The sequence below is a fragment of the Mustela putorius genome, unplaced genomic scaffold (assembly GCF_011764305.1).
Source record: "Mustela putorius furo isolate JIRA1106 unplaced genomic scaffold, ASM1176430v1.1 tig00003875_pilon_pilon_pilon, whole genome shotgun sequence".
NCBI classification, from domain to species: Eukaryota; Metazoa; Chordata; class Mammalia; order Carnivora; family Mustelidae; genus Mustela; species Mustela putorius.
The window spans coordinates 1,589,336-1,612,380 of record NW_025422026.1 but is presented as its reverse complement, the minus strand read 5'-3'; the positions used below and the strand labels follow the sequence as shown (position 1 = coordinate 1,612,380).

General features: G+C 43.9%; 1 protein-coding gene across 7 annotated transcripts in view; it reads right to left on the bottom strand.

Moving 5' to 3' along the window:
* The window catches only part of ZFAND6 (zinc finger AN1-type containing 6), a 64,746-nt gene that overhangs the window by 27,941 nt on the left and 13,760 nt on the right, over positions 1 to 23,045 (bottom strand). For 2 of the 7 annotated variants that reach the window (XM_045067271.1, XM_013061990.2), the window contains exon 2: positions 3,357 to 3,517. The exons of the other annotated variants lie outside the window; for them this stretch is intronic. The gene's annotated coding sequence lies outside the window, so the exon portion shown is untranslated. The remainder of the gene's footprint in view (positions 1 to 3,356; positions 3,518 to 23,045) is intronic. 7 annotated transcript variants of the gene reach the window in all.

Sequence of the window (23,045 nt, the reverse complement as noted above, 5' to 3'; positions counted from 1 at the left end):
GCCCTCACTGAAGATGCCAGCTCTTGTCGCCACACATGAGGCCCTGTGCTATGGCCTCACAGGAGGTTATCTCCTTCAGTTCCCGCCGTATCCATACGAGGGAGGTTACAGGATCACACCCCCAAGCTCTGCTTTTCAATCAGTTAAGGAAACTGAAGTTAGATAGGCCAGTCACTGCCTCCCTGTGGACGCCCCCCTTTCATACACTCTGCACTGCCCACAGCTCCGAGCTCCTGTCCTGCTTGTGCGATGGGAACACCTCCGGACGAGCCAACTAGACCTGGCTGATCCCGACTCCATGAACCAGCCCTACGTCAGCTGTGGGGATGGGGAAGAGGCAGAACACTGCAGCATAAAAAAGACACCAAGGCCATAAACTTCCTGCAATTCCATACGGTTTTTTCATTCTTTTAGACTGTCTTTAGTTAGAACAGGTATCTGTCCAACTGCGTTCTGCTCCTTGAAGAGAAGCTAGTGAACAGTGTGTTCCTCTACCACCCAGAACCGTGTTTCTACTTCCTGGTACACCCCCGAGCTCCTGCACTATTTCTAAACATAAAGAGGGAGCATCAGGCTGAAATCCAGACCACTCTGAGCCGTCAGGAGGATCGTCCCACAGAGAGAAACATCCCCAACAAAACTGCCAGCCAGTCCTTCCTGAGACACTTGAGACTCACGTACCACCACGCCAGCGCCCTTCAAGGTGCCCCGAGATCGCAAAGCGCTCCACGGCCCCTGAACATCAGAGATGGCCCACTTCACCACGCAGCGGTCACTACGGACAGAACTCAACACTCGGAACACTGCTTGGCCCACTCACTGCTCCTCTGTGTTTGTAAAAATGTTGTAAGGACTTTTATAAATTGCCTAAAAATCACTTCACCTAACACCGGAGGAAATATACCTACCCTTCACCAAGATTTTTCCAAAAACATTTTCGCCTCCTTTCCTCTTCCTTCGTGGACTTAAGTCTGATGCAAGAGCCCATTTTTGTGCTCCAGACAAGAAAGAGTGTTGTGTCACTGAGAAATGTCATATTTAATGTAGCTTCACTACATACCTTCAATGCAAAGCCCTAGAAAATCCAGCGGCACCTGCGGCCGCCGAGACTCGGAAGCGGGGCGGGTGCGCACAGCCAGCAGGAGCGGCACGCAGGCCAGCTGAGGATTTTCTGCCACCAGGGCAATGGCTCCTGCCAGACCAGCCCAAAGATACCTTACTTCATGGTCTCCAAACTTAGTCCTGAAGCCTTTAAAATGTACTCCTCTGAGGATGAATATACTACTCAGTGTTCCTCTTCTTGAAGAAGAAACAGAAGTTCAGTAGTAACAATATTTTCCTGGTATTAATGACTCGCTCACTCAAGATCCCACACCAAATGATAATGTCTGCCTTCTAGATTACAGGCACTAAGGCACAGAAAGGTTTTAAATCACTTGCTCAAAAAAAAACACACGCCATGACAAGGGACAGAGTTGGGACCTGACCCCGCAAGGCCTCAGTCCTCGCCACGTCACATGGCCTTCCACAGCCCAGCAGCTCAAGGTTAAGGTGCACTGCAAAGGACAGCAGCACAAGTCAGGATACAGTGACCTGGGCGACACTCAGTCACAGACGTGCAAGCAGATCAGTGACAGGGTGACAGCGCGGGGGCAGGGTGAACAGGACAGAGGCGAGGCTCTACAGGGCCGCGTGCATGTGCCACCAGCAGGCACTTCCTGACCAGCACGGTTCACTCATTTCGTAGCACCATCCTCTACCTGCACGGCACCAGACGAACACAGAACGCGGAAAGGGGGGCTCAGAGACGTGCAAGGAGCACCAGAGCCCAGGACCAATCGACCACCGCACAACTTCCCTTCTCAACCCTCCACGGCCGCAGAAGCTTCTCTTCCCTGCTGTGTGTCCTTTCTGCCCGATCTCATCTTCAAAATCAACGCTTCGTCAATAGGTTCTGCAGGCTCCCTGCACCTCGAGTTTCACTTTTGGCACTATCTGGAGAGAGGGGAGGGAAGCGTGCCGGGGGTGCCGTGAACAGAGCAGCAGCACCCGGTTCTGCCCGTGAGGTGCCACGTGGCTCCAACTGCAGAGTTCACGCTCACACTGCAGGCCTTGGTCACCACGACAGGAGTAGATTCTAAGAGTTTTTCTTTAGAGCTGCTGAAGGACCAGGAACGAGACAACCCCTGGATAGTCGCACACTGGAACCTTGACTTTTCCGGGGCTCTGAGAGGCGGCCACATACCCTTTATCTCGGCCCTGTGCCCCCTGATCACTTTCACGAGAACAGCCACGCTCGGGGCGCAGTCCTCACAGGCTTCCTGAATGCCTTCTCATTCGCCGATCCTAAAGACTGTCAACCCCGACTTTCCTTCCACTAAGACATTTGCGATGTGAAAGAGAAAGTAAATTCATCTTCATGAAAATACCATTCATTCCATTCCATGTGTCCCTGAACAATTAGTAAGATTTTGTCAAGTTTCATCTATATGCCCATCACTTTGCTCACATCAATGTCTTGTATTTTAATCACCTCATCTATACGTACCATGTGTTCTTCTAAGGGGGGAAGCCATTCAAAAGTCTTATTCCTAAATCCATGTAGGAAAAGAACACCCCAATACAAAACAAAAACAAACAAAAAAATAAACAAAACAAAAATAAAAACACAACCAGGGGAGATGAGGGGGGAAAATCAGCTCCCACCCTTGCTGGCCTCAAGTTGATTACTAAGGCAGTAACTTTTACTAAAAGAAAAGGAGAAGAATTTTTTTCTTCAACAGGTACTTAAGATTACCAAAGCACTTTTAAAACATAAAAAGCTGGCAAGTTTAAAAGACTTCCAAACTGCATCTAGGGAACAGGAGTTTATTTATTTGGAAGTATATGCTCTCTCTGGTTCAAAAGAACTATTTAAAAATTGCAAAACTTAACTGTAATTTAAATTATGAAATTATTCCCAAGAGCAATTTCCTACATTAATATGTAACATCATATTCCCAAAATACATGTTTATGGTTATCTGGTAAATACAGTAATATAAAATGTCTGAAACCAACTACAAAACAAACTGCAATCTTAAGAATTATAACCTTTTGCTTCACTGTAAGATTAGTAATGCAAATTCCAATGCTTAAAATAATTCTGGAAAAAAAAAAGATGCATGGTCACTAATGATACTTAGCTACGGTTTTTCTCAAAAATATTTTATAAAAATCTACCACCCACTCCACCCTCCGTTTCCTACCCACCAGAAAAAAACACCTATGAAATGTGTCATCATGCTGACTTAAGTGTTTCTTCACTTAGATTTAACTACCCCCAGCGACCTAGGTCTATGCATTAAGTCTACTCACACAGTTGAGGTTGATGGGCAAACAGCTGTCCTGTATCTCGAGACACACATTAGCCTCCTGCCTTCCCTAGCCTCATAAGCAGCTACTTAAAGTCTGAGTTTTATGCAAGAAAACATTGTAAAGCCTTCAGTGTTTTACCGCAGCAGACTTCAGATTCATTCCTGTAACACATTTAACATGAAACAGAGTTGAGACAGTTAAAATTGACTGTGTACATTTTAATTGTCTAAAATTTTAAGGAGTGCTTTCACTATTATAGCTACATAAAGAGGGCTATTGAGATAAAATTAAGAAATAAAAACATTTCACTTGCTATTTGACACCAACGTAAAATACAGCAATATGTAACTTTACCAGAGATTCTTCTTCACCTGGCCCCAGGCGAGGTGAGCAAGAATTATTTTTTATATAGCCATTCATACCCCAAATAAGCAAAACTAGGTCTTTTTCCACTTCTCTAAAGTTTAATTCATTTAGCATGAACAGCCAGAACTAAAGAACGACTGTTACAACCAGACAGTCAATGGGAATGACTCCAATGGCCCCAACAACATCCCCTGGGACCCTCTTGGGTAGCTAGAATGAGATCCTTGGTCCTGCTCCGACCGAAGTAAGAGCCAGGTTTTCCGACATTTACTATGAACGTTTACAGCACATTTACCCACAGATTCACACTGCTCTAGTACCATTACTGATACAGATTGATCAAGTGTCAGAAGGCTTGTCTGGAAAACAGAACTGCATCCGATCAAAATGTCCTGGGATACACACGTAACTACTTCCCCTACATGTGTCGCATGGGCATCAAATTTCTACAAAAAGTTTTAGGAAATGCTTTGGCATCAAATTTCTACAAAAAGTTTTAGGAAATGCTTTAGCACGTCACAGAGTAAACTTACTATTTATAATAGCCACATGATTTAGAAATACCATGAGAAGTACATCCCAATTCTTAAATCTCACTAACATTTAAAGTATTAACACTGAAATAAGGTACTATACATTTGTTTTGCTGTAAAAGAGGCATGCTTATACTCTCCTTATACTGTGCAAAGAAATGACTTAGGAAGTAATTCAAGCCTCATGAAAGCTGTAACTTTAGAGTACCTTTCACACGAGCTGAACCATGTGTTACAGAGTGTCCCCCTGCTGCGGCAGAACTTAAGCTTCCTGAGGGAGTCTACCATCAAACACAGCCGCTAACGAGGATGGAACAAATCTCGGGCTGTACCACCGGAGTCTGCTTTCTGGCTGAGCCCGGTGCAGGAGGCCCGTCCTGGCGGGTTTACGCGCACGCTTACTCCTCATCCCACCCTACGAGGTGGGCGCAGTGATGACCAACTCGGTATAGATTATGCAACATGAGGAGTCTCGAGACGCTAGGAACTTGTTGAAGATCACAGAGCTAAGAGGCAGAGACAGGCCTTGCATCCAGACCTACTGGCCTCCAAAGCCTGGGGCTTTAGGTATCAGCTAAGATCACAGCAACAGCAGTCCCGTGTCCTGATGAGCCACACCGAGAACGGGAACCCGGACGTGGCTCCCCACGGGAAGGGTGGTGCTAATGAATGAATGCCACCGTGCAACCAACGGGATGGCTACAAGTTCAGGAAGATCTTTTGTCACAAGACGTGACTGTGAGAAACCTAGAGAAAAGTCACAAAGGAACGCGTTCTGAAGGACAATTCAAGAGGGAAACAGAGTGGGCTTATCTCACATGGTACAAAGCACAGAATCTGCAGCCGCACGTGCAAGTCTTGGAAGACGGGTTCCAGCTCAACACGAGACCCTCTCGGAAGCGAAGGAACCCAAAGGCTGGAGCAGACGCCCTCCAGACCACGGAGTCTGCGCTGTTCCGTACTTGAACCTCAACCGCCGCCGCAGTGACCAGGTCAAACACAATGACCGTGGCAAGGTCAAACTCACTGTGGGTGCAGGTCTCACAGGGAATCGTGTGCGCCGAGTCTCGAAGTTACTTCCAAACACACTGCTTATTGTGAAAGGAAAAATAATAATGCTTTAAGTGGAAGAACCTGGCGGATACCACCTCAACCAAAAGATCAAAATTGAGCATCACCGCTAACGGGACAGGTGGACATGCTGCCGCCAACACGACGCACGGAGGAGCACACATCGCCAGTGACACAACCCTGCCAACGCCACAGCCCCTAAACTGAGTCACAAGGATACGCCGGACAAGCCCAGCTTGAGGGGACTCTGTCAGTAAATGGTCACTCTTCACACAATGCCAACGTCCTAAGAGACAAGGAAAGGGGAAAGAAACGCTCCTGACTCAGGGAGAACAGAGAAGCATGCTAAGTAAACGCAGTAAGGGATTCTGGGCTGGATGCTGGACTGGAGAAAGATCAATGAAGGAAGGACATGTCGGGAGAAAGGGAGAAATCCCAAAGTGGACTGGAGTAGAGAATTCTATCGGATCAGTATTAAATTTCCTTTACTTGGTAACTGAACTACCGCTGAAAATCCAAGACTGGCCTTGTCAGAATATGTAAATATGATGTGGTAAAGGGACAGGATGCACACTACCTATGGTCCCACAGTCCGGAAAAAAATAATATAATAAAGCGTAAGAGTGAATGTGGCAAAGGGTTAGCAGTGGTCAAATCTTGCCAAGGAGTATATGGGAATTATCTGTATTATCGATGTAACTTTCTATAAATGTGAAAATAAAACGTAAGAAAAATAAATATTTGAAGCTGATGTTCTAAAGATTCTGAATACCTATCAAGTGGGTCATTGTCCCAATCTGATCTCTACATACTTGAAGTCCAATCCGACAGCAATCCAAAGTCATCTGACCACCTAGGTAGTGACTTGTCATAGTGCTCTGGTTTATGACATCCAATGCTGGGTGCTGCATGACACGTGCCATCCACACTGATGACAGGTTTGACTCCATGGATCTAAGCCCTGTGCATGTCTGCCTCCTCCCGACCATATCAGCCTGCCACAGCCTTCCCCAGACCACAGCACGGTGAGGGAAACAGACCTCTCCCACCGAGCGACTGCTCTTCAACGGGGAACACAGCAGAGGGGATGCCCCCTCGCTGAAAACTCCACGATCAGTTAACTTCTGCTTACAAAGCAGAACCAATGGAGGAGATGAGCGACCAACAACATGCAAGAAAACAGTAGAATAAATGTCCCTCCCCAAACAAATAAAACTTGATAATGCCAATAAAACGCTGACAAAGCACACATTCACTACAGAGCACCTGGAAAGACAAGCTAACAGATGTCAATCACGAAGAAGCCAGCCAGCCCCCAAATGCGTAATACGCACACACTGTAGTGGCATGAAGTCATAAAATAAAGAGGAAGGAGCAAAGAAAACAGCGAGAGGGAACATGAAAAGTGAGAACGGCCCCACACGCGCCCACTGCTAACACCCTACTCGCCTTCCTCCCCGGTGTCTGGCCTATTTCTCCCTCCACGTTCCCCTTCGGTTTAGTCCTCCTCCGTCCTCTAGCTCACCTACTGCAGGGTCTTCGTGAGACTCACAGCTGTGGGCATGGATGACTACAGCAGGACAATCCGCATCTTGTACTCATACTCCCTTCCCCCTGCTTGTCAAGAGGCACAGAAGAGCAGTCTCTCTGTTGGGAGAGGTCGTACAACAGTTGCCTTGGGAAAGGAGTGGAATGATAGCAGCACCACTAGCTCACAGTCTAACAGAGAAGGCAGGAAGTGGAGGGGTAGAAACCAGCAAATTTAGAAAGTCAAGGCGGAGCAAAGATGACCAGGGAAGAAGGGATGAATTTTAGTCTCTCACAGTCAGTATACTTCCCATCAGGCCGAAGCGCCCCGTGCACAGTATTTACTGTTCTTTAGCTAATTCCAGATCAGCTCTGTTACAGAGTGTGGCCTCCTCTGGGGCAGGCTCCCTATCAGATTAATCCCTGTAACCCAACAGCAAACACCACCTTGTTTAAAGAAGGCACTTAACAGGCCCTTACAGATGCCTAATGTCAAAACAGGCAAAGGTACTTTATGCCAACCTCTTCCCTGTGTTTGACAACCATTTTCTCACGCAGCACATTTGGAAATCCTCTGTCCACCGATGTATGCACTAGCTTTCTAAACCTTCCTCTGATCTCAATTCAAACTCTAGCCTCTGAATGCTGCATGTTGATGCCCTTTTAATAAAAGAATCAGAATAATCCACCTTGTGAAAGATGATAACTCAAATCTAAAATTTAAATCAATTTTGAAGCCCAAATCCCCAATTTAAGAAATACAGGATGTGAGGGGAAGGTGGGTGGCTCAGGCCATTGAGCATCTGACTCCTGGTTTTGGCCTGGGTCATGATGTTGGGGTCACGAGTGCTCAGTGTCAAGTCTGCTTGAGATTCTCCTTCTCTGCCCACTCCCAAATAAATAAATCTTTAAAGAAAAAAAAAAAGGTAGCATAGAATGTGTCTGTGGACATTTGTATATATACATACACATCTGGGAGGGCATGAAGCGAGTTTTCAGGCATCCTTTGATTCTAAACTGACTCTGAGCCACAGCGCCAAGGAGATTATAGCATACATTTGTTAGTAAATATTACGCTTCATTAGTCATTAAGTCAGACAAACAGAGCCTGCAGCTGAATTTCCAGCAAACTCCTATCATATATATATATATATATATATATATGCATATATACATAAAATGTCATAAGCCTTTACCTGTAGCTTCTTATGTAGACCCTTCTCAGACCACACTATGTAACTCCCAACTCTCAGAGAGGAGGTGCTGCAGAAAGAAATAAAAAAGGCTCCAAAAAATAAAACTTAGTATGAGGTAGAGATACAAAGGGGTAGGGGACAGAAGTACTGTAAAACAGCCACAGTTCAACAAGCCCATCTAAAATTCAGCTTATTCTTCCAAGAGAGTTTTAAATAAGGAATACCATTTTAAGAAGAAGTTTTATAGAGATCAAAGGTAGTAGCTTTTCTCGGGGAAAGGGAAAAGACAAGGACTATAACAAAGGTATAAAGAATAAGAGAATAACAGCTGACAATTCAGCTTTTTCTCCAGGACAAATTTTATCTTTTGGTCTGTATAAGGTTTTTCTGTCTTCCCTCCCAGAACTATGAGACGGAGACTGACATCTGAGCGAATCCCCAACCACTAGGTTTCTGCACGCATGTGCACACACAGGCTTGCGTTCAAACATTCACGACGGCCTTATTTATGCCAGTAGGCGGTGGCACGATCCGGACGGCATCCACTGGTGAGCGGACAAACTGTGACACGTGCGCGCCACGGAACGCTACTGAGCAAGGAAAGAAGTGAAGCCCCGACAAGCGGGCCACACGGCTACGTCTCCAGGGCACTATGGCGTGTGATTGGCTGGTGTGTGATCCACATCAGAGGAAATGCTAGAAATAGCCACCAGACAGAATGGAGGCCCAGGGGCCAGGGGTGGGAGAGGAGGTTAGCTCCAAAGGGACATGAGGACACGCTCTGGGTAACAAATGCCCCACAACATGACCGCTACAGCGGTGGCATAAATACATTCATCTGTCATAACTAAAGCTGCATGCTAAAAATTAGTAAATGTCACTGCATGCAAACATACATCAGTAGAGCTGATTTCATGAAATAGGACAAAAGAAACAGCCATTCAGATTTAAGATGTGAGTGAGTTATAGCTATGTGGGGTACAAGATAAATATTACAAGTTGAAGTTACATGAAGAGGTGCCACATAACTGATGAGTTCAAGGTCCTGAAAGTATCTGTGTACTATTAAGTCATTATTTTACTTTTTACTATCTTGAAAAAACTTTCTAACTAATCATCCTCATTTAGATGTGACAGAGAAACAAACTTTCCTTTCTTACCTTCTCTATCCACTTCTTTTATCTTATCACTGCCTTGAAAACGATTTGGTATCTTGAATAAGATCAACCTGGGCTGCTTTTCATTTATTTTTTATTTTTATTTTAAAGTAAGCTCTGCACAGGGTGCCTGGCCGGCTCAGTTGGTTGAGCATCTGATTCTTGATCTCAGCTCAGGGCATGAGTTCATGCCCTGTGTTGGGCTCTACGCTGGGCATGGAGCCTTCTTAAAAAAATAAAAATAAAAATAAAAATAGAAAAATAAAGTAAAGTAAGCTCTATGCCCAACAAGCATGAACTCACCACCCTGAGATCGAGAGTCACATGCTCCATTGACGGAGCCGGCCAGGCACCCCTGGGATTGCTTTATAAATAACACGTGTTATTATTTTACAACAAGCATAAGGCATGAATAGGAGCTTGAACAAATTCACCATCAATTTTCAAAGTTGGGGAGAGGGAGCTTACAATTCTAACAAATTCTACTAAACATTATTTCCTGGTCCTAGATTTTCAAGTAAAACTGACATGAATTTACTGCATTTCAACAAAAGCTGCCTCCCAAATAAAGGCAATACAGCTCCTTCCTTTCATCAGGAATTGCTTCAGAATGTCTACTGATTCTTCAGAAACTATAGGGAAAGCAGTTTGCTCACACTGCCTTGCTCAGTCATTACAGTTATGTTACAAAATAATTCATGTCCCTAAAGAGTTTTCTCAAATCAAAGCTTCCATTAAAAAAAAAAAAGATTTTTCTCTTGAAAAAGATCAATGACCAGTATTCAAATATAAAACCTAAAGATAAACTTATAGTAAACTAGGTAATTTGAGCCAAGAGACTTCTTCAGGAACTTAAAAGGAATTTAAAAGTATTTTTAAGAAAAACTGTAATTTGGGGCGCCTGGGTGGCTCAGTGGGTTAAGCCACTGCCTTCGGCTCAGGTCATGATCTCAGGGTCCTGGGATCGAGTCCCGCATCGGGCTCCCTGCTCGGCAGGGAGCCTGCTTCCTCCTCTCTCTCTCTCTCTCTGCCTGCCTCTCTGCCTACTTGTGATCTCTCTGTCAAATAAATAAATAAAATCTTTATTTATTTATTTATTTTTTAAATCTTATTTATTTGACAGAGAGAAATCACAAGTAGATGGAGAGGCAGGCAGAGAGAGGGAGGGAAGCAGGCTCCCTGCTGAGCAGAGAGCCCGATGCGGGACTCGATCCCAGGACCCTGAGATCATGACCTGAGCTGAAGGCAGCGGCTTAACCCACTGAGCCACCCAGGCGCCCAATAAATAAAATCTTTAAAAAAAAAAAAACTGTAATTCATTTCAAACATTTTAACGTGTTTACCACGAAGTTCAAATGCCCAAAATAATAGCTATTTTTGAGTAGCCTTTCCACTTAAACAATTTTTCTCCATTCTCTTAGTATAATGGTCAGACCAACATTACCAAGATACAGCACTCCCAGGCACACACCTTTCGTGAACCCATTCATCCACCTGCTGCTCTGCAGAGCTGTGGGGATGAGACCATGGAAGACACAAACCCAGCCTGAGCGAGTTAGGTGGGCTGCTTTCTCCCCTAATTCTTACCACTTACAAGTCTGAATAAATTGTTACTACCCATCTAATAAAAAATGTTACTACTGAATAACTGATGTTTTATTTTATTTATTTTTAAAGTCTGTATTTATTTCTTTGACAGAGAGAGTGAGCGAGCACAAGCAGGGAGAGCAGCAGTGGGGGGGAGGAGCAGGCTCCCCGCTGAGCAAGGAGGGGGGGGCCCCCCCTCGGGGGCTCCCAAGACCCCGGGGATCATGACCTGGGCCAAAGGCAGACACTCAACTGACTGAGCCAGCCAGGTGCCCCTGAATGACTGATGTTTTAAATACTATTTTTACTTTATTATATTGTTCACAGAGAATACAGGATGGAATTTTAATTTCCAGCCATCATGAAATCTTTTTTTCTACAAAGCCTTTCATTAATCCCAGTTAACAATTATCTTGCATATAAATACTATCTCTTGCAAGTGGGATAAACTATATGGAGAAAAGTAAATACCAAAACAGCACTGCTAAGAAACACAGCACATGTTAATACATAAGTCACCTTTCCTCTCAAAGTTAAACCCAGTTATGGGCGCCTGGGTGGCTCAGTGGGTTAAGCCGCTGCCTTAGGCTCAGGTCATGATCTCAGGGTCCTGGGATCGAGTCCCGCATCGGGCTCTCTGCTCAGCAGGGAGCCTGCTTCCCTTCCTCTCTCTCTACCTGCCTCTCTGTCTGCTTGTGATTTCTCTCTGTCAAATAAATAAATAAAATCTTAAAAAAAAAAAAAGAAAAAGAAAAAAAAAAGTTAAACCCAGTTATTAATTTGGCCCATAACAATTTGATAACACTAAATGTTAGAAGCCATCTGTCTTTCCCCTTTATTTCTAACACCTGACACAGCTGCATTAAACAGGTATTCCAGGCCCTCAAATATTCACATAATGCATCAACGTGTGACTTGCACTTACCCACACAAGAACCAACCCCGAGCCTCTTACAGACCCATCAGAGGAAACTCAATCTCCAGGTAAAAACCAAATTACCAGTCTTTTTCATCTTAATGCTCGGGATCAATCAGAGAACGACTGAACAGTGTAGAACACACTAAACCGATCTGAATTAGCAACTTTTTTTTCCTTCCAGGCCATTAAACAGTCAGCAGATTAATCCACAGCAACCTACAAGAGCCCATCAGATGAGGAGTCTGTGGGTAAGGCTTCCTCCCTTCTCTCCCTTCTCTTCGGGACACGGACAGCGCCCAGGGCTCACTGTACCCAAGCATGGTCCGCAGACCAGTCTCTACCCAACATCACTAAAATACCCGCACGTATACCCGCACCACCTCGGCTGCCAAAGGAAGTACTGGTGACTTGACTGACTTTCAGATCTTCCTCAACTAGGAACAAAAGTAGAACAAAAGCAGAGCGTATTAGCTTTAGAGCTACTTAGGAGTGATTGACCCCAGAACACGCGTCGACTGGGATCTCCGCATCACGCAGAGATCGTCTTGATAACTGAAGCTCCTATGTTCGTGATACCGACTTGGAAATGTTAGGCAGGCCTGAATCCATCATCCCAAGGCCAGACTTTCCGGTTTCTGGTGTAGTTATAAAACACAAAATAAACTGCTCGCCACCAAAGTCTGAAGCCATCGAGCATTCAGCCAAGAACTGTTTATACTTTGTCAACGATGGGTCCTGTAACAGCTCCTTGGTCTTCAATCTTAAAAAGTCCAACTGACTCCAGTGCAGGCCTCAATACACCGCGAGGAAGTTAGAGTCTCCAGGACCTGGCTTTAAGTCAGCCCAAAGCAAAGACCCAAGGAGAGTAGGATTCACAATTTCAAGAGAAAAGCAGGTTTGAAGAGTTCTCCTGAACTGATCTCCAAATACGATTTCCCTATAAAACCTTTCCATCCGTGCTTCTCAAATACACGGATGACAGCATCAGAGAATACCACACGGAAAGCTGGGACCCGTTTCTCAGCAGACGCTGACAAACAGATCAAGGGTACTGATGACCAATCAGCAGCCCTCGGTGCTATTTTTCTCTAAAATATTTCACTCTTGATTCTCTTAAGAAATTAAGACAGCATTACAAAACATTAACATTAAAAATTTTACCTAAATGAAACTCATGGGCTGAAAACAATGAGACAAGAGGTGCTCATAACCATCTCCTTCAAAGAGGTATTTAATTATTCCGAGAAAAGTAAGTTACAGAAGAGTGAGGATGGCTTAGGGTTCAAGCACACACAGACCAGCAAATGACGGGCAGATTCCTCAGAGGTGCCGGTGCCACTCCCCCTACCCTCCACGCAGCCTCTAGTTTCCCATGCACCCCCTTACGTCACTGTTAAAAACCCCCAATCGCCCCCCACAGGTTTACTCTACACAGTCTACTGACTAAAAAGACAAGACCAGCGAAATCTTACTTTGGAATTATTTGCTTTGATGACTTTCTGTTCCTTCTACTTGCCAAACAGGGTCACGCCTGTTGCAGAGACTTCTCCTCTGAAGAAAAACCTAGATTGTGTGATCCAACAACAAGACACAAGACTTTGCTGGAAAACATGTACCTCTGAGAGGCGTGCAGGACAGGGGCAGACATGTCAGGCTGCCTCAAATTTCTGTGCTGCTTCCACATGCGTGACCCTGGATTCTGTGGGGCCTTAAAGAGCTGCTGTTTCTGAAATATTCCGGAGACTTAGAAGGGCAATCAAAAATCTTCACAAACTGGGATGCCAGTTTCATGTGCTTGAACAGTGCCATGGCTCCGGGAACTGGATTGCCAAATCCCGCACCTGTCACCTGCCTCTTTGTGCGAGGCTTCGGTCTCACAGCTCTAACTAGGAGCTCGGAGCAAGTCTAAAGAGGACTCTGGCCCAGACCCTTATCCAGAGCTCTCTGTTTGCTAAACAAACGCCGGACGTCTTATCAGCTCTGCCAGGAAAACCATCGCGGGGCACCCGTGGGGCAGGGTGGACGAAGAGAAGCGGGGAGCCATGTCAGAAGACCAGGACAGGCCACAAACAGAAGTGAGAGGGTCCGTGATAAGTGGCTTCCCTGTACTGTCCCCTCTAACCCTCACAAGATCCCTCCCAGGCAGGAGCTCTCACTCCACCATTGCAGAGATGAGGAAACAGAGCCTGAGGGAGACCAGGGAAGCGGCTGGGGACAAACCGCCAGCAGGCAGGAAAGCAAGAACCCCAACCCAGGGAGCCGGGCTCCAAATCCCAAGCACCTGCACATGCCAAAACCCCAAGAAGAGAAGGGATGCAGCCTCTGCCAGGGGAACTGTGCTCTCTGGTCCATTCAAGAGGCATCTCCTGACACCGGAAGTACGGGCCAGACACTGCGTGTGCGTGTGTGCGCGCACACACACATATTCTCTCTCTCTCTCTCTCTCACACACACACACACACACACACACACACACAAGTATCTGGATTCAAATCCCTGCTTGACCCCTTATTAGCTTTGCAACCTGAGAAAGTTTGCAGCTTACACCAGTGAGTCAGGAAAGAGTGTGCGTATATTTATACATACACAAATGCAGACAGAAAGAAAAAGAGACCGAGAAAGGACTATGATAAACAAATAGGACAAAGCATAAAGACTGAGAATCTGGGAAAAAGAAACAGGAGCTCCTTGTACGATTCATGCAACTTCTATGCTAAATTTGAAATTCAATCAAAACAAAAAGTTACAGAAAAACTCACAGCAGTATCAAACCATAACTGTATGTGACCTGCTCTGGTGGGAGCAACCGCTCAGGTTCACAAGCAGTGGGTACACACGGCTGCCCCCGTCCAAGATTAGCAACGTAAGAAAGTGGCTGAAGACGGACCTGCAGCCGGAAGGAAGGAAGAAACAAGAGACGGGGGGGGGGGGGGGGCTTATAAAGCTTCGGACTGAGTGGTGGGAAAAAAGGAGAGCCGGAAGGGACAGGAGGCTCCAGCCAGAAGACCGACACTCGCATCCCATGTGTTGCGGGGGAGGGGTCTGCCGTCCTCTGAGAAGTAGGAGTCCCCCACAGGGAGCTACCACTCCGTATCTTACAGGCACTGACCGCACCAAGTGCTGGTGAGAGTAAAGAGAAAAGGAAGTCCTGTGCACTGCTGCTGGGGACAGAATGATTGTGGGAGCTTAGGAAAACACTGCCGTCTCCTACAGAGTTGCACTCGCAGTTACCAATTATCGAGTAATTCCACTTCTGGGGGTCTACGCAAGAGAAACAAAAACGGACGCCACCCAAAAGGTCACACATACATGTTCACAGCAGCACAAGGACAAGCCTAAAGCTGCAAACAACCCACCGTGCGCGCCCCCGGCAGGTGGAGCAGTAACTGCAGTATATACATGTACACGATGAATGCAGACTGGCAACAAAAAGGGACAAGTCAAGACCATTTAATGGGGGGCGGGGCAGTCTTTTCAAGCGCCAGTGGTAGGAAAACTGGATCTCCACATGCCAGGGAATGAAGTTCCACCCTTACTTTATACCACGTACAGACATTAACTTAAGATGGATCAAAGACCTAAGCATATAAAGTAAAAACTCCTATAAGAAAACATAGGGCTAAAGATTGGACACTGGATTTGGCAATGATTTCTTAGATATGACACCAAAAACACACGTAACAATAGATAATTTGGGTATTATCAAAATAAAAAAATTTATCCATCAAAGGACACAATCAACAGAGTAGAATGCCAGCCCACAGAGAGGGACGAAAAACTATGTGCAAGTGCTACTATTGGGTAAGGAATTAATATGCAGAAAACATAAAGCACTCCTACAACGCAACAACAAAAAATCCAGCCCAGTAACCGGCAAAGAACTTGCACAGACGTATCCCCAGTGAAGACATACCAGTGCACAACCAATAAATACACAAAAAGATACTCCACATCACTAATCATTAGAAAATATAAATCACAACCGCAGTGAGATACCACTCCACACCATCCGGACAGCTATCTTCAAAAAGACAAAGGAGGGGCACCTGGGGGGCTCAGTGGGTTAAGCCTCTGCCTTTGGCTCAGGTCATGATCTCAGGGTCCTGGGATCGAACCCCGAATTGGGCTTTCTGCTTATTTTAAAAAGCTTATTTTAAAAAAAGAACCACCAAAAAGAGAGAACTTCAAATAGTGAAATTCACACAGACACAAAGCAGAATAGTAATTCCTGAGCAGCAGGGGTGGGGAGTTATGGTTTAACGGGCACAGAGCTTCAAGATGATGAGAAAAGGTCTAGAGATGGACAGCAGTGATGGCTGCCAATCAGTGTACATGCATTTAATACCAACCAACTCTACACTTGAAAATAATTTTAATGGCATATATATATATATATACACACACACATATGTGTATGATACACACACACACACACACATTTTAAAGATTTTATTTATCTATTCATTCATCAGAGAGAAAGAGGGCAAGCACAAGCAGGGGGCATGGCAGGTAGGAGACGCAGATTCCCCACCAAGCAGAGAGCCTGCCGTGGGACTCGATCCCAGGACCCTGGAATCATGACCAGAGCCGAAGGCAGCAGCTTGACCAAATGAGCCACCCAGGCGTCCGTAAATGGTATATTTTTATGTGTATTTTACCACAATAAAAAATAAATAAGAGATAAAAGAACAAAAGAAAAATGGACCAAGCTAATGACAGATGTTGCAACAGGGATGCTGGTGACAGTAGGCAAACTGGAAAGACCACATCAGAATCCGTGATTCCATTCACATTTGGAGAAAGAACAAATCTACGGGAAAGACAACAGGTCTACTGGTTGCTGAGGACTGGCACCGGGAATGGGATATGTTTACAAAGAGACTTGAGGGATCTTTCCGGGCTAAAGGAAATGTTCTAAGTGGAGTCTGGTAGTAATTACACAACTTTGTGAATTTATTTAAAATTACTGAATTGAACACTTACTCAATGGGTGAATTTTATGGTATATAAATTAGAATCATTAAAAAAAAAAACTACCATACTTTCTTGTGTGGATCCAGATAAACTAGTGTTTACACAAACTAGCTCACCCTTCTGGTGAGAATATAGAGTGGTTCAACTGTTCTCTAGAACAAGTTTAAAAGACTAAAATATAGTCTTCGACCCAGAATTCCTCTTCTTTGAATTTACCCTAAGAACATCATCACGGCACACTGTTCTGACAATAAAAAGATCAGTTCCAAAGTAAAAACACGGGCTGGTGGTACAGACTCCGGAGCTTCCTGGGGCAGCACGGCGTGGCCATCAGCCCCGACGCCCTCGCCCGCCAGCCTCTCTCAAGCAGCGCTCCGGCTGCAGGGCCCATTTCCAACGCACACACAGCAGGCATTCGTATTTTAAGTGAATAAATAATTGCACGGAAAGATTTCACAAAATGAAACTGTGATTCCTCCAAAAATTAAAAATACATTTGCATGTGCATAGGAAAAAAAAGCCGAGAAAGATATAAATGGAAAAGACCCACTTTCACCTCCAGGTAGCTAGATTCTGAGTGAAAAAAATTTTTTTTTGGTCTATCCATTTTCTAAATTTCTAATAATCAACATGTATTATACGTCCACAGCTGAAAAACAGTTTCAGTGTTGGAGCTGCCTCAAGCAGTAAGGTGTAAGGCTTGGTCTTTGGAATGGGCTGCTCAAGTTCTACGGGTACATAAGTCAAGGGAGTTTTAAAAATGTACTTTTTCAGTAAGAATTCAGCCCTTCCTGTGAGCCAGCCACTGTACTAGGCTCTGAGGAACAGATAAAACAAACCGAAATCCCCACATTCACAGAAGTGGAAAGTCCGCTGCCAGATCCTCAATAAACCTGAGAATGATGTGGAGAAGATGGCGAAAAGGAAAGGAACTATGGCAGAAAGATCACAGGTTTCTCAGGAAGAGTAACGGTCTGCAAACAACAAAGGGAGCCAGAAAAGAAGGAAAGGAAGAAAAGGAAGTCCTTCTTCCTCTATGGTCTTCTCTCATTCTCTGCACCTGTCAGAACTTCATGTCTTCTTCCCTTGTATCACTAAATATTTTAATCCTGAGTCTGTTTCCCCAGGGTATCATAAATTACTGCCATAGCACCTTGCAGGAGCTAAGGAAATCTGTAGACTATTTGTCAGTGTGGCTACCACCACCAACCGCTCGCAGGGCTAGAAGGTTAAAAATAACAAACATAAAAAGAAAGCACAGTGTTCGGTACACCACCATTTTTATCTGTATCATATCCACATCAGAAATTTCTGTATAAGAAAATTTAAAAAGGTAAAGATAGAGTAACTGATTAATAAATCTCTACCCCCCCCCAAAAAAATTCTGATTTTGAGCTCACAGGAAATCAAAGAACCAGAGGACATGAACTCAGCAGAAAATGGGGAGAAGGCATGGTCTCATCCTCACAAGGACCCTAGAGCACTGGAACTCCACCAATTCCATCATCTGAAACTCACAGGGGTAAGGAGTACTCCGTCTTACCTCTCCCAGGAAGTTATCTGAAAGTGGCCTTGAGATCACAACCCTAAAGTTCAGGAAGATCAGGAAAATAACTCAGATTTACCACGGAGCTTCCCAAACAATCCTGGCAGTTTCCCCACCTTGAATATCTTCTCTTCTCCAAGCAAATCTGAACGGCAAGATCACGCACTGGTGTCAGACTTGAGAAATTAAACAGAGGCTCTGTCACCTCACCAGCTGTGTGACTTTTTAAGTTGCCTCTCTATGCGTCAGTATCATTATCTGTGAAACACAGACAGTAACACCCGGCTCATAATAACTGCTGTGAGGACTCGAAAAGTTAGTATGGGAACAAAGGGAAACTTCCTCAAGTTGATAGAGTATCTACAAACTTCCTATGGGTGGCATCATACTTGATGGTGAGAAACTTGAAGTTTCCCCACAAAGATCAGGAACAGGCAAATACATACCCTCTTTTCAACATGGTGCTGAAAGTACTAGCTAATGCAGTAAGATAAGAAAAAGAAATAGAAAGTATACAGATTACACAGGCGGAAATTAAATGGTCTTTGTTCACAGATGACACGCCTGTGCGGAAAATTTGAATCAACTACAAAAAACCCTCATGAAACTAAGTGGTTATAGCAAAGTTGCAGGATATAAGGCTAATATATAAAAGTCAATTGCTATCTCATACATCAGCAGTAAATTTAAAATTAAAAACACAATACCATTTATATTAGGATCCAAAAATGAAATACACAGGCAGTGTAAATCTAACAAAACACGCATACAACCCATATGAAGAAAACTACAAAACTCTGATGAGCAAAATCAAAGAAGAACTAAATAAATGGAGAGATATTCCATGTTTATGGGTAGGAAGACTCAATATTGTCCAGATGTCAGTTCTTCCACAATTAATCTACATATGCAATGAAATCCCAATCAAAATTCCAGCAAGTTATATTGTGGATATCAACAAACTGATTCTCAAGTTTATATGGAGAGGCAAAAGATTCAGAATTGCCAATAAATGCTTGGAGGAGAACAAAGTTGGAGGGCTGACACTGCCCAACTTCGATTTAGTATGAAGTTACAATAGTCAAGCCATATGGTATTGGGTAAAGAGAAACAAACAGATCATCAGAATAAAAGAGAACCCAGCAAAAGACCCATATAAATATAGCCAACATAGCCAAACGATTTGCTCATATGACTGAGCAAAAGCAAAGACAGTCTTTTCAACAAATGGTGCTGGAGCAATCAGACACCCATATGCCAAAAAAATGAATCTAGACACACACCTTACACCCTTCACAAAAATGAACACAAAATGTATCATGGACGTAAATGTAAAACACAAAACTACAGCCCTCCTAGAGGATAACGAAGGAGATAATCTCACTGACCTTGGGAAATGGCAATTACTTTTTAGATGCAACACCAAGTGCATGATCCACGGAAGAACAGCTGATAAGCTGAACTTCCACTGTGTGAGAGGCAATCTCAGGAGAAGGAGTAGACAAGCCACAGACTGTAAGAAAATACTTACAAAAGACACGTCTGATAAAGGACTGATCCAAAATATACAAAGAACTCTAAAACACTGGGCCAAAGGCCTTACAGATACCATAGTAAAGATACAGAGATAGCTTCCACATCATACATCAGGGAAATACAAATGAAAACAGTGAGACAACACTACACACCTATGAGAATGGCAGAAATCTGGACCACTGATGGCATGAAATGCTGGCAAAGATGTGGAGCAACAGGAATGCTCAAGCTTTACTTATGGGAATGCAAAATGATACACCCACTTTGGAAGAAGACTTATATGGTGGATTCTTCAGTACCAACTACTTTACAATCCAGCATAACAGTCTTTGTACGTAAGCAAAGGTAAACCTGGAGGTTTGCAGCAGCTTTATTCCGACTGATAATAACTCTGAAGCAACCAAGATGTCTTTCAGGGTGGATGGATCAATGAACTATGACCCATCCACACAATGGAATATTAGTCCGTCCTAAATAGAAAGGCGCTATCAAGCCATGAAAAGACACGGAGGAAACTTAAACTAAGTTTTTTCACTACTAAGTGAAAAAAAGGCAATCGGAAAACATTACATGTGGTGTGACTCCAACTGTATGACATCGTAAAAAAGGTGAAACTATGGAGACCACAAAAAGATCAGTGTTGTCAGGGGCTGAGGATGAGAGAATGGATGAACAGAAGGACTACAGGGATTTTCACTGCAGTGGATACTCTGTGCAATACTATAATGATGATACATCTCATGTTGGCCCAAACCTACAGAATCTACACTACTAAGAGTGAATGCCAGTGGACTCTGAGTGACTATGACACGTCAACGGAGGCTCATTGCTGTAACAAGTGTACCACTCTGGTGGCGGATGTTGGTAAGGGGGGAGGATATGCATGTATGAAGACCCTGGGGGTACGCAGGAAATTTCTGTAACTTTCTAGTAATGTTGCTGTGAACTGAAAGCTCCTCCAAAAATATTAAACCCTTTTTAAAAAGTTAACGTGTCTGATACAGTGTCCACGTGAGTTGTGATCACTGCGTTAGTCCTCCTAATACTGCTGTCACCGTTTCTCTGCATAGAAGCCTCTGACACCTCACACAGCTCAGAGTCACACCATTCCCACAACCAGAGCACCCTCCGTGCCTCTTTAGCACCTCACGAATCCCAGGAAGCCGGAACTTACTAGGTAAGTGGGAAATCATGTGGCACTCCCCAAACCAGGAAAACGTCTGCAGAAGCCAGCTAAGAGTCTCTGCTTTCATTACTCTCTACTTCACCATTTCAGAGTTACCCCTTTCCAGGAGAAAAGGATAAAACTTTTGCTATCTAAAATTTAAAAAAAAGAAAAAGAAAAAATAGAAGAAACAAGAAAAGAAGGCTGTCACTGCTATAGTCTCAAACATATCTAACTTTCAAGACGTGCTTCAGATTTTACTTTCTTAGAGTTTCCTGATTATCCTCGCTCACAGTGGCCGGTCTCCCTGCTGAGTTTCTACCGCAATCATTTAAAACAAACCACAGTCTGGCACTCAGGAATCCGTAATACTGACCTACAGGACACAGCATATTCATATCCCCCGATTTCTTCCAATAGTACAGGAACTGAAAAGGATGGGTCTTTCAGCACTTTAGCAAAGTCACCTGACTAGGTGACTGGGTCAGTCCAAGAAGAATTTGCTTATTGAAACTATTATTTTAAGCAATTATGAGACCTTTTCAGTGTAGGTTTTCATTTTAAATAATCTGTCAAGAATAATTTTTCCCACTAAAACTGATTTTATTTTATAAAGTTCTATAGCTACTGGGATTTGAAAAGAGATACACTATATACTTTTAAGCAATTACCTAAAAAATTAAGGAAAATTATTATGTATTCTATTCATCAACACTAAGTTATATATTCTTTTCAAATCATACAGTGTTTGATTACTGTAATATATAACACAAAATTCATTAAATCAACTATTAGTTTGCATTTTTATTATTTAAGAAAATAGCAAAAGATTATTTTGGATAATATGGCAAATTAAAACTTTTGAGAGCAGAATGGAATGTCCTACCTCTAAAATACATGAATGGTAAAAACAACACAAAACAAAACAACCCACAAAAACTCCTGCTTTTTTAACAGAAAACTATGAATTTTAATTAAAAGTGTATAATTACATTAGCTTCCAAGTCCAGTTATAGATTCAACCATTTCCAAAACCAAATATTTACCTATATTTTTGAAAGTTCTATCCATATGATCTTTTTCTTTTAATACCACATCCTTTCCAAACTATGGAGGAAAGGCTTTTTTATTTTTAATTGAATAAAGGTCATTTTGCCTTAAAACATGTTGGAAGGGGTGATGGAGAGAGACGAAGAGAAATGGAGTGACATATTTGAAATGAAAGTGATTCCAAATCAACTATGACTCCATTTACCTCAGTATTCTTTCTACAAAAAATCTGCTGCGGTATTTAGCCTGTTGTGATACTATAACGTCGGGTGCAAGAGAACACACACAGCCCATCCTCCGCGGCTTACGTCCCCTGTGTTCACAGGGTCGAGCCTCCTACCCCAGCTGAGAACATGCACACAGGGGCCTCCAGGAACAGCCACGTGAAGGCCATTAGGATTTCAAAAGGCTCTGATAAAGCGGGTTTGCACTTTGTCTAATCTTCCTCTCACACAGGCAGGTATTGAGCTTTTATTAAATGTGAAGAATGCAACAGCTTTGAAATTCAAAACCAACTATGTATGGAAAACTACCTCTACCTTTCCTACGTCTCATTCTCTGATCTTCTATTCTGGACATGCTAAAGTGTCTCACACATTTGCAGTGTTCCAAAAAACTGTCAAAAATGGTTTTTTGAGAACCCTTAAAGCAGTTTTAGACTCGGGCAACAAGTTTTGAGCACGCCCTGGAAGAAGGAACTGCACATGGCTGGTGAGAGGATGAAAGGAAGTGGTGTGGGGGGAAGAGGGCGGAGAAGCAAGGGCCGGCTCAGGCTCTGGAAGGCTCCAGGCTCGGAGGTCAGGATTGGAAGGACTTTGGCCCAGCGCACCTGAGTTCAAAGTGCGCTGCCGCTCCGCTCACCCGGGGAAGTCTGCCCTGCACAAATCACACTAGTTAGCCTTTCCAAAGTGTCCCACTTGTGAAGTGGAGGGAACAGTGCTTACCTACTCCGGCCGTAAGAGAACGCTTAGCACAGAATTAGCCAGTAGTGTTACTCATCCTAGGAAACTGAGAAAGTTCAAGTGGCAACAAGGCACTGAAGAACTGTAAGCAGAGAAAAAC